Source organism: Hibiscus syriacus, unplaced genomic scaffold, assembly GCF_006381635.1.
Source record: "Hibiscus syriacus cultivar Baekdansim isolate YM2019G1 unplaced genomic scaffold, ASM638163v2 tig00110889_pilon, whole genome shotgun sequence".
Taxonomy (NCBI): domain Eukaryota; kingdom Viridiplantae; phylum Streptophyta; class Magnoliopsida; order Malvales; family Malvaceae; genus Hibiscus; species Hibiscus syriacus.
In genome coordinates, this window is record NW_024062899.1 from 1,222,444 (window position 1) to 1,234,506 (window position 12,063).

A 12,063-nucleotide genomic window follows, 5' to 3' on the forward strand; every position below is an offset into this window, starting at 1 on the left:
TAGTTCTGGTAGCAATGAACGCTCACGTAACCATGTTTTACGGCAAAACGGTAAGCGGGTTGAAATGGTTGGACCCCATTTTCTTTTTGATGAACCCCAGATCGAGCTACCATGTTCAAATACTGGGAAAGATGCCACCAGAGTTCACATGTGCAGGAGGCAGGTCTAGCTTCGAAGTGGCAAATTATATACAGAGGAAACTGGTTGATACTCTGGGATTTGACTGTACTACCTTAACTAGGAGAGACAAGTACCTGATGCTAGCAGGTAATGAAGGAGTTATCCATGAAAATAAGAGAAATTAACAATATTAATTAATTAATTTGCACACTTGCAACCTCTGATGTCAGTTCTTTTGAGCTATTTTTCGAACCTTTTTTTTACAACGGCCTCTCCCATTCAGCAATATACAGTTTTTGTAACGGATATGGTCCTTTTTTTCCAGATATTATGAAAATCTTACAGCATTGTGTGTGAAATTTTACCTGTATCTGATTTATTGTAGTTGCTGAAGTGAAGGTGTAATGGGGAATTACCATATTATAATATCACCCCCTTCAATCCTTTGTTATAACGTAACATGCAAAATGGGGAATTACCATATTATAATATCACCCCCTTCAATCCTTTGTTATAACGTAACATGCAACCAAAATTTAACATTCGGAGAAATATACTAGACATTTGAGTGCAGAAGACAATATTTTCGAAGTTTTATCTCCCCGGGGAACGGATGATCGAAACTCCACCCAATAATAAATATTTTATGTTAGAAAAGACAAACATGTGAAATTTTAAAAGATTAATTTATAAAATTTTAAAAGGAAAAATAGATTATCAATAAAAAATATAAAGAAAAAAATCTAAACTATATTTGAAATTTTAAGAAGGGATGATAATCCCATCAACCACCTTGGTCAATCCTTGGCTCCACTCCACACATTTGACATACATGTTGATAGTAGGGAATGGACTGGAAATATCAACCTATGGTGGTAGACACACATTATGATTCTGAAGGAACACAATGCAACTCTAATTCGTCCAAGTTAAGCGAAAGAAGACCAACCCAAGGGAAAGACTGGCAGTGAGTGAACTACTTCCTACTCTTGGTAATTTTTACAAGCTACAAGCACAACTACAGTTACAATAATAATTTTATAATAATAACACATATTTGAGTAACTATCTTATTGCATGAACTATTCTAAAGCTGAATGAATTTAATAAGGTAATTACTCTTTTATTATTTATTTAAACTGTCAATTTTAATCCATTTTAATACTTAATTTTTTATTTTTTAAAATTATATCTAATATTTTAGTACATAAATTTTCATTTTTTTTAAATATCCATTCCTTTTTGGCTATGGCCTATGGGTTCAACAATTTAGAGGATGGGGGCTATTATTTGATTGAGATTATACAGTAGTTTAAATATCATTATCCTGCACAAACTTTGGAATGTGTGCACATGCAATATTAACCCTAACCCTAATCCTATGTGCTTGCAATGAATGATGCCATAAATGCTTCAAAACTAATTGGTTGCTTTATGATAGAAATCCAATACCATCCTTCCTCTCGCCGCAGTTCAAGTGATGAAAAAACCGGTTTGGACCAAGGCCATTAATGAACCCGGTTCAAATATGTTTATTTATTTAAAATTTATTAAATGGATATAATTATAAACATGTTTATGCCATATAATGGAACATATTCACAAATAATTTAAATAATTGTTTTTGAATATCTTTAATAGGAAGATATCAAATATAAATAAACAAACAATTCTAGTTTTATTATCATGGATTAAGGTCAGAAATAATTAATGATATATCCGAGTTGTCTATTTATCTAACCGCCGTGTTCCATGTTTCCTTATTAATAGTTATGTGACGTCGATAATCACAAGAATATGAGACATAAAAAAGAAAGGATTCTCTCGTCAGAGGATATCTTATTTCCTTCCATTTCACCACTTGTACCCTCTGGATCACAATTTAAAACCGAAATCAGCATCTCTTCACTCATATAAGAAGGAATAAAACGTAATCAGATATCACACCTCGTCCTTCGTTTAACACCTTCGAATATAAGATTGAGCTAAACCAATCATCTGCAAAGGAGGAGACAATCACTACGAGAATTAAGATTTCTTTTCGATTCGGTCGACAATAGGTCTCTTTATTCCTCTATGCAGTTCTTCTTGAGAACATCACATGGAATAATGGTATAAACTATGTTATCCAGACTAAGGATTGGAAAAACTGCAGCAAAGAGTTCAACAAATCGAAAACGTTTAGAAAAGAGATCATATGATCTTGGTTGGTTTTCATAAATGCTTGTTTCTCTATCAGTATTGACACGAACATCATCGTCTTCTCTTACGAAATATGATGTCCAATTCACAAAAGAGACAATTGTGTTACCTATCTGATCAACATCCAATTGCATAAAAGGATATCATCAACATCAAAAGCAATTGTTTTAGCAGTAAATCACACAAGCTTCCGATTCAAGGTTGCTACACGTCACTCATGACGATCTGCTTGTGCTCCGGATGATAAAAATCCGAAAACCAAGAGCAGAGATGCTAGAGAACCATGTAAATTACCTGTGATTACTTTAGACACTAGCTTCTGTGAGGCTAAGTCTTTCGGGATAAATATGCTTCAGCAAAATCCAATTGAGTCCGATATCGTTCCTAATCCATGAACCTCTCTGCAATTACATGTATCACCCCAGTTTGATGTAATAAAAATTTTAATGCCAAGTAAGAAAAGAGCATCTTTACGAGCAAATATAAGTTTTAATACAAGGACTTACAGGTCATTGCAACAAACATCAGAAGGACAAGCAAGCTTTAACCACAGAGTCAACCAGAAAAGAAGAATTTACACAAATATGATGTCCAAATACAATTTGGAAAATGTCAACGTAGCTACTTTGCACTTGACTCACCTAAGAAAACCTATATAACCTATTGTGCCCAATATCCGTCCTTGTTTTCACAAATCCATAGGAATCCTACAATAAACAAATACAGGAGGCAAGCCAACAAGGTACCAGCCAATCAATTAGGTTCTACAAGCCAGCTGTAATTATGGACACTCTATTTCACTCAAACCTCTTTTCTATTTACAAAATTGAGTTGAAGAATTTTACAAAAACCTAAGCGATCAGTCCCTCGCTGTCAGCATTCGAGCATTACACAACCAACTTTTGACATCTTATTGTCTTGAATAGTAGAATCTACTGTTACCAAAGCTATGTTGCTAAATGATCCAGCCTCAAAACAAGCTACAGATGCAGCAGTTGCTTCATTTATAATAGAAGAAGATACTAAGACTTCAAAGAAGAGCAAGAAAATAAATAATTGCAAGTGTGCTGAAGTGCATGCGCATGTCAAGTCTCCTGACTATTCAGTTTTCATATTATCATTCCCTTTCTGCTTAGACCAAGAGTAGAGAAAGAAGAAACAAAAATAAGTGAAGAATTATGAAACCAATGTTAAATACGTAGTTAGCCATCTGGAAAGTAAAGTCTAAAGTCAATCATTTTTCCATGCTCTACTAATTAGGCAAAAAGATCATCCGACAGTGCGAGAGGAAAATTGCCTAAACAGCCTTCAAATTAAATACAATTGTGTAACCTAACAAATACAAGACCTCTCCCTCCAGCCCACTTTCAAATACACACACACGTACAATATATGTAAAGCCCTTTTCTCCAGGCCATCATGTTGAAGGTTTAAAATTTAATTTTATCATAGGGTTGGATTAATAAAATTAAGACGCGTTTGAGATATAGCTGGAGATGCCGACTGCCAAGTTTATCTACACACCTCCTAAAACAGTCTAGCTAATTTCTTTGTTATATCAAAACAAAAAACAATTCATTTCTGAAAGGAAGTAAGCCCTTGCATGATTCCACAAGGGAAATTTGAATTTTGGTACAGAGCAAAGGAAGTCAAATAATCCAGAAAAAAACCCAAAACAGAAGTAACCACATGACAGGAAGCCAATCACGTAACGAGCTTCATAGATGCGTCTCTTGTGAATATGCTTCTCAGTTTTTGAAGCCAGATTAGAGTTTTCAAGCGGCAGACATCACTCCATCTAGTTGTTTATGCGGAAAACACATATACAGAGCACACATTACGCAGAAGCTGCAGCTTGATTCAGAGTTCCAAATCTCTGTCTTGGCCTAGAGTTTTTTACCCCAAGAAAGCCACTAACCTTACAACAAAAGAATCATATTATTCCAATCAGGACCTTGGTCCAAAATGAATGACCCTCACTGATAAATCAGCTGAACTATATAATATTCCAGCTTCTAGCACTGAAATTGAAATAATGGTTAAATTATCAGTGACTCGATATTTGAGTGATGTGAATCTTAGACTGAAGCTTTTTTGCCTTTACAGGAAATCCAAAATGGAAAAGACCAAGCAGGACAGCTCATTGAGCAGACTTCAATGTTTTCATGCCACTTCACAAACAAGATAGCAGGAACTTGGCCGCAGAATGGTACCTCCTGTCCCTGTAAAGGTTGTGCACCAAAGAGTAGGTCAATATAAACTCTTACCTCCATTGATTTATAGATCTTCATTGCATCATCAGTCTGACCGACTTTACACAACCCATTGACCAAACAATTAAATGCAACCAAGTTTGAATCAGCTGAACTAAATAATCTTCTAGCTTCTAGCACTGAAATCAAAAGTAATGGTCAAATTATCGGTGACTCAATATTCGAGCAATGCGAATCTTAGACTTAAGCTTTTTTTGCCTCTCCAGGAAAACCAGAACGGCGAAGACCAAGCAGGACAGCCCGTTGAGCAGACTTCAGTATTTTCATGCTACTTCGTAAACAAGATAGCAAGAGCTTGGCCGCAGAATGGTACTTCCTTTCCCTGCAAAGGTTGTGCACCAAAAAGTAGGTAAAATAATCTCTTACCTCCATTGATTTATAGACTTTCATGGCATCCTTAGTCTGGCCGACTTTACACAATCCATCAACTAAACAATTTAATGGAACCAAATTTCAATCAAAGCCCATCATATTCATGTACTTCAAATGTTGTGCAGCTATATTACTTGCCTTGCACAATGTTATGATTTAGGATAAGAATGTAGAAGAATTTTAGGGATTTCAGAAATAGAGAGATTTAGGTACAGAAAACGTTCTTCATTCATAAGATACCCTTAAAGGATTGGTACAAATTATATATATACAATACCAGCTGTCATAACAACAAATCTAGCAAAATAACCGTCCCAAGCTGATTCACCCTCCAAACTTTCTCATAAAATTATGATAACAACTCAAGCCCAACATAAGCCCATCTGAATTTATATTGGTTTAGGTAATAATAAGCCCACTGTACCTCCACCCGCTTAAGCCTTCCCGTGACTCTTTCTCTTCATTATGTCTTCACTTCAATTCCCAAATCTCAGATAGGATCGCAATCCCTAGCCTCCATGTCAATCCTTAAATTCATTCGATCCTCCCCCCAATTTTGCTGTTGCTTCCCAATTCTTCCCTTCGCCATTTCCCCAAATCAACACGATCAAACCCTAACCTTCCTGTCATCATAACAATACCCCTTCTCCAGACGATTCTTGTCCCCAAGGATCGAACTGAGGAAATTGTTGTCTCAATACGATATAATCCTCCCAAGTTGCTTCTGTTGCTCCCATATTTGTCCACTGAATGAGCAGTTGAATGACTGCTCGATTCTGTCTTGTAACCACTCGTTGATCCAAAACAAGGGCTGGGTAAATCTTCAGTTGACCATCCGACGCGACCATTAGAGGATCGATTGATAAGTCCTTTTTTCCCTCCTTTATTCTTAAGTAAACTGACATGGAAAACTGGATGTATCTTCGAATTTGCTGGCAAATCAAGTTTATAAGAAACTTGACCAATTTTGTTTTGTATCTTGTAGGGTCCAAAATAACGAACAGTAAGCTTTAAATTCCTTCTTAGGGCCAGTGATGTTTGTGTATATGGTTGGAGCTTCAGGTAAACTTCATCCCCAATTTGAAACTCCTGTCTGTTCGATGTTTGTCACTCATCTGCTTCATTCTGTTGGTAGCTTTAAGTAATTGCTCTCGTAGTAATGAATTTAATTGTTCCTTTTTTGTATTACATTATGCACTGCCTCCACCCTAGAGTCTGTTTCCAAGTCACATTAGGAGCTTTATAACCATATAAAGATTCAAATGGTGTCATTTGTAGAGCAGAGTGGTAATTAGTGTTGAACCACCATTCAGCCTGAGCTAGCCATTTAGACCAAGTCTTTGGTTTCAAGAAACACATACACCTCAACTATTGTTCTAAACACTGATTCAACCTCTCTGTCTGGCCATCTGTCTCAGGATGATAGGTAGTACTAAATAATGTAGTTGAACCCAATTGCTTCATTAATTCATGTCAAAATAGACTAGTAAAAGACTTGTACCTATCCGAAATAGCCACCTTAGAAGGACCATGTAACTTGTAAACATGGTCAAGATAAACTCTAGCAACTTCCACTACTGTATAGGGATGAGATAATGACATAAAGCGAGCATATTTAGTGAATTTATCAATCACCACCAAAATGCAATTATATTTTGTTGAAGATGGCAAATCTTCAATAAAGTCCATTGTAATCACTTCCCAAGCATTGTTTGGGATTGCAATAGGCTGTAACAACCCTGGCTTAGAGATATGTTCTATTTTAGTTCTTTGACACACATCACACTGCTGGATATGCTCCTGAATTTGCATTTTCATCCTTGGCCAGAAAAAATAAGACTTACTTTTGTGATAAGTAGCTTGAATACCTGAGTGACCTCCTTGTGGTGAATCATGCAAAGCCACAATTATATTCTGTCTTAAATCCCCATTCCTGCCCACATAAATTTTATTTTTGAAATACAAGACTTCTTTCAATAATTTCCAGTCCTGTAGCTCATCTGGCTTAATAACCAGAATAAGAATTTTTCTTGGCCTAAAACATCTTCTGCATAGCTCTTTTCAATATCTTGTACCCAAGTAGGAGTTATAACAGTAACTCCCATTTGAACAAATTCCCCATAATCCAGTTGATGTCTAGAGAGTACATCTGCAACTTTGTTAGACTTACCATTCCTGTACTGAATGATATAATCCAACCCCAATAACTTTGTAAGTCCCTTCTTCTGGATAGTTGTATTTAACTTCTGATCAAGTAAATGTTTTAAGGACTCATGGTCTATTTTAATGACAAAAAAACCACTCTCCAAATAATGCCTCCAATGAGAAACTGCCATCAAAATGGCCAAATACTCCTTCTCATAAATTGAAAGATTTGCATGCTTAGGCCCCAAAGCTTTACTCAAATAGGCTATAGGTCTCCTGCTCGAGAAAGAATAGCTCCAATCCCTTTAGAACTAGCATCAGTTTCCAAAAAAATTTCTGGTCAAAATTAGGCAAAGCCAACACTGGAGCATTACACATAACTTCCTTGAACTTTTCAAAAGTTGTTATGGCTTCTTCAGACCAACAAAACCCATCCTTTTTCAATATATTAGTTAAGGGCTTACTCAGTTCCCCATATCCTCTTATGAATTTCCTGTAGTATCCAGTTAATCCCAAAAATCCTCTTAAAGCTTTCAGATTCTTAGGCAAAGGCCACTGTTGCATAGCTTAAACTTTGTTAGGATCTGTTGCCACTCCATCAGCTGATATTAAGTGCCCTAAATATTCCACTTGCTACTGTCCAAAGAAGCACTTACTCCTTTTAGCATATAACCTGTTTTTCAACAGAACCTCCAACAGTTCTTAGGTGTGTTTATGCTCTGCCAAGCTAGGACTGTAAATCAACATATCATCAAAAAATACAAGAACAAACTTCCTTAAATATGTTCCAAACAAATCATTCATCAAAGCTTGAAAAGTAGCTGGAGCATTAGTAAGACCAAAAGGCATTACTTTAAACTCATAGTGTCCTTGATGAGTCATAAAAGCAGTTTTATGAATATCTTCCTCCTAATTCTAATTTACCAATATCCAGACCTCAAATTAATTTTTGAAAAAAGACAACCCCATTCAACTCATCTAGCAAATCCTCTACTATAGGAATAGGAAACTTATTTTTAACTGTAGCAGAATTAAGTGCCCTATAGTCCACACAAAATCTCCAAGTTCCATATTTCTTTTCAATAAGTAAACATGGAGAAGCAAAATGAATTTTACTAACCTGAATAATAGATGAGGACATCATTTCAGTAATTGTTTCTCTACTTCAGTCTTATGATGATGAACAAATCTATAAGGTCTAAGGTTTACTGGTTGTGTTCCCTGCTTAAGGACAATTGCATGATCATGTTTCCTACTAGGAGGCATTCCCCTTGGTTCTTCAAAAACCTCTTTAAACTCTTCCAGTAGTTCTTGTAATGATAAAGGAACTATTGTCTTCCACTTCAGCACATAGCAAATAAATCTCCCCACTTAATTCAGTGTCTTTTTCTGCTAACTTTTGTAATTTCTCACCCGAGATTGATCTGATTAATGACAGCTTTTGAGACCCCTTTATAACTACAATTTCCCCATCTTTCTCAAAACTGATGGTTTTAGTTTTAAAATCCATCATTATAGGGCTAAATACTTCCATCCAATCTACCCCCAATACCATATCACTACCTCCCATAGATAACACTTTGAAATCATGCTGGAAATCATAACCCTGCATCTTCCAACTCACCTTGTTGCTTCTAGCCGTACTGAATAGCTTCTCCCCATTAACTATTGTAATAACTAATGGCTGGGTATGAACCAATTCAACCCCTTCCTTGGCCCATTGAGGAGTTACAAAACTATGAGTGCTGCCACTGCCAATTAGCACATTAATAGGTTTTCCCTTGATAAAACCTTGAATCCTCAAAGTAGTATATCCCATATTCCCTGTAATAGCATTGATAGAAATTTCCAGGGCTTCTTTAGCTTGATCTTCCACCTCTCTATTATCTCCTTCTATTAAATCCTGTTCAGCAGAATCTGTAGGTTCCTCTTCCTCCATACAATTCAGCTGTCTGACTTTGCACTGATGCCCTGGAACAAATATTTCTCACATTTAAAGCACAAATTGTTGGCTCTTCTATAATCCAACAGATTCTGTTTTGGGTTGGTATTAGGAGGAACTGACTTAGGTAATAAACTCCTATTACCACTGTTCTGTTGACTGTTTGAAGGAGTATAAGAAAAAAAATTACTAGGAGATTTGTACTTCTTTCCTTCAATCTCATTAGCTAACTCATATAGTTTAGATTGCCTATAAGCTTCAGATAGGTTCTTAGGCTCCAACACTTTCACCTTATGTTTTAATTCCTCTTTAAGACCACTAATGAAGCTGGAAACAAAATAATCCTCCCCTAAATGCATATGTTGTATAGCAAATAGGGTCTTAACTCCTCAAACTTTTCTTGATACTCTTCTACATTACCCTTCTGCATTAATTTATTAAATTCTTCAATGATATCTGAATAGTTTCTTCACAAAATATATGACACAAATCAGTCTCAAATTCATGCAAGTCACTCTATGCTTTTGCATAATATAACCATCAAACCAAGTCTCAGCCTTTCCCATCAAATACATTGCAGCCACATCCAGTTTCTACTCCTCAAGAACTCCTAAAAGATTAAAATATTTTTGACATTTTCGAACCCACCCTCTGGGATTATTGCCATCAAACATCTGTAACTCCAATTTAGGTTGAGGTAACATAGGCCTAGAACTCCCAAACAAACCCGTACTGTCTTCTTTAATCTCACTAGCACTGCCCATAATATTTTCTTCTTGCACTTTTGAATTAAAAGGTAGAGGACTAGAAAACTCCACAGGTTTAGCAGCTAACATCCCTAGTTCATTCGATTTAAAAGTATACTTCTCATGCTCACTCAAAATTATAACTAAACATGGTTGCTTACCTTCACCTTTGTTTTGCTTTTCAGCTGCTGATGGTTGAATCCTTGCTGACTGAGGTGAGTCTTTTTCCTCAGCTGCTGATTAGCCAGCTGTAGGATTCTCTGCAAATAGCCCTTGTTCTCAATCATCTCATCCTCCAAGGTTTGTATCTTCCCTCCAGCTCTGCTTTCTGCTCAACCCACCAAGATGGTAAGGTCTCTTCCTTCACTTTGCTGCTTGTTCCGTTACCTCAATAGTTCCCTTCTTTTGCATCTTTTTTCTTCCCCAGCGTGAAAAAATGGATTTTTGGATCTCCAAACTTAGCTTGATTACCAATTTGTTATGATTTAGGATAAGAATGTAGAAGAATTTTAGGGATTTCAAAATAGAGAGATTTAAGTACAGAAAATGTTCTTCATTCATAAGATAACCCTTAAAGGATTGGTACAATTTATATATATATACAGTACCAGCTGTCATAACATCAAATCTAGCAAAATAACCGTCCCAAGCTGACTCACCCTCCAAACTTCTCTCATAAAATTATGATAACAACTCAAGCCCAACATAAGCCCACCTGAATTTATATTGGTTTAGGTAATAATAAGCCCACTGTACCTCCACCCACTTAAGCCTTCCCCCGTGACTCTTTATCTTCATTATTCTTCACTTCAATTCCCAAATCCTCAGATAGGATCGCAATCCCTATCTATGTCAATCCCTAAATTCATTCGATCCTCCCCCCAATTTCTGCTATTGCTTCCCAATTCTTCCCTTTGCCATTTCCCCCAAATCAACACGATCAAACCCTAACCTTCATGTCATCATAACACACAATCCATCAATCATTATCGTTTGTGTATACTTGTCACACTCCAACCCTTTTTTTTCAATCTCATCCAAAAATTTATAGGCTTCTTCAAACTCACCAGTTTTACAATACATATTAATCAGTGTGTTATAAGTCACCATATCAAGTTCAATACCAGTCTTCAACATGTCCATCATGTATTCAGCCGCCTCTTTTATCTTACCTATCTTAACCAGAGCAGCAATAATCGTACAATGAGCAAAACCATCATATGTATACCCTCTACTCTTCATCTCTGACAATATCTTAAGCCCCTCTAAGAACTTCTTCTTCCGAAAGAAGCTTTTCAATATGGTAGTGTATGCTATGGCATTCGGAACATGGCCGATTCCCCTATTTCCTTAAGAATCCTTCTTGCTGACCCTAATCTACCAATCTTACATAATCCACTAACAAGAATATTGTAAGTCACTAACCCTGGCACAAATCCATGATGCTGTAAATTCCTAAACAACATAAGAGCATTATCGGTATACCCATTCTTGCAAAAACCATTCATCATAATGTTAAAAGTAGCTGTAGAAGGCGAATGCTTGCCAAATATAATATCCTTAAAAACCCTGTAGGCCACATCTGGTTTTCTAAGCTTGAAAAAACAGTGCATCAAAGTATTGTAACTCCAAACGTCAGGGGCTATGCCTCTTTGAATCATTTCATCGAACAATCAAGAGACCGATCTATTTGACAATTCCTAGTGGCACCAGCTAGCAAAGAATTATAAGAAATAATATCTGGGGTAAGCCCAGCTTCTGTCATTCTGTGAAGAATAGAGTAACCAGCATCGAGTCCAATGAAACGATAGTATGAATCAATCAGTATATTGTAAGTTACAACATCAGCGAGCACTCCTAATCTTATACCATCAAAATAACTGATTCAACTTTCTCCAATTTATGGGCTTTACATAATGAAGCTACGCAAACATTGAACAATCTAGTTGATAATCTACAAACCATATTTTTCTTCTTTCCAAGCACATTTAAACCCAGCAAAAGTTGAAGAATCCCATGAGGATTAATAATTTTATAGTTTATACCTATATTCTATACGATAGATATACATTAATATATATAACCTATATATTATAACAAATTTGGAGGGGAAAAAAGAAAGGAACCCACTTTATGAAACTCGACTTGTCTAGGTATTCGCTGTCAAACTTGTCTAGGTCTTTGATCATCATCATCACTGTCATTGATGATCAGTGATCATATAATTTCTATTCCACTCATTTTAGCCTCTTGAACATGAATA

At 36.1% G+C, this 12,063-nt stretch overlaps 1 pseudogene; it reads right to left on the reverse strand.

The window, feature by feature from the left end:
* Positions 1 to 4,590: 4,590 nt before the first annotated feature.
* LOC120144351 lies at positions 4,591 to 11,785 on the reverse strand (annotated as a pseudogene).
* Between the last annotated feature and the right edge of the window lie 278 nt (positions 11,786 to 12,063).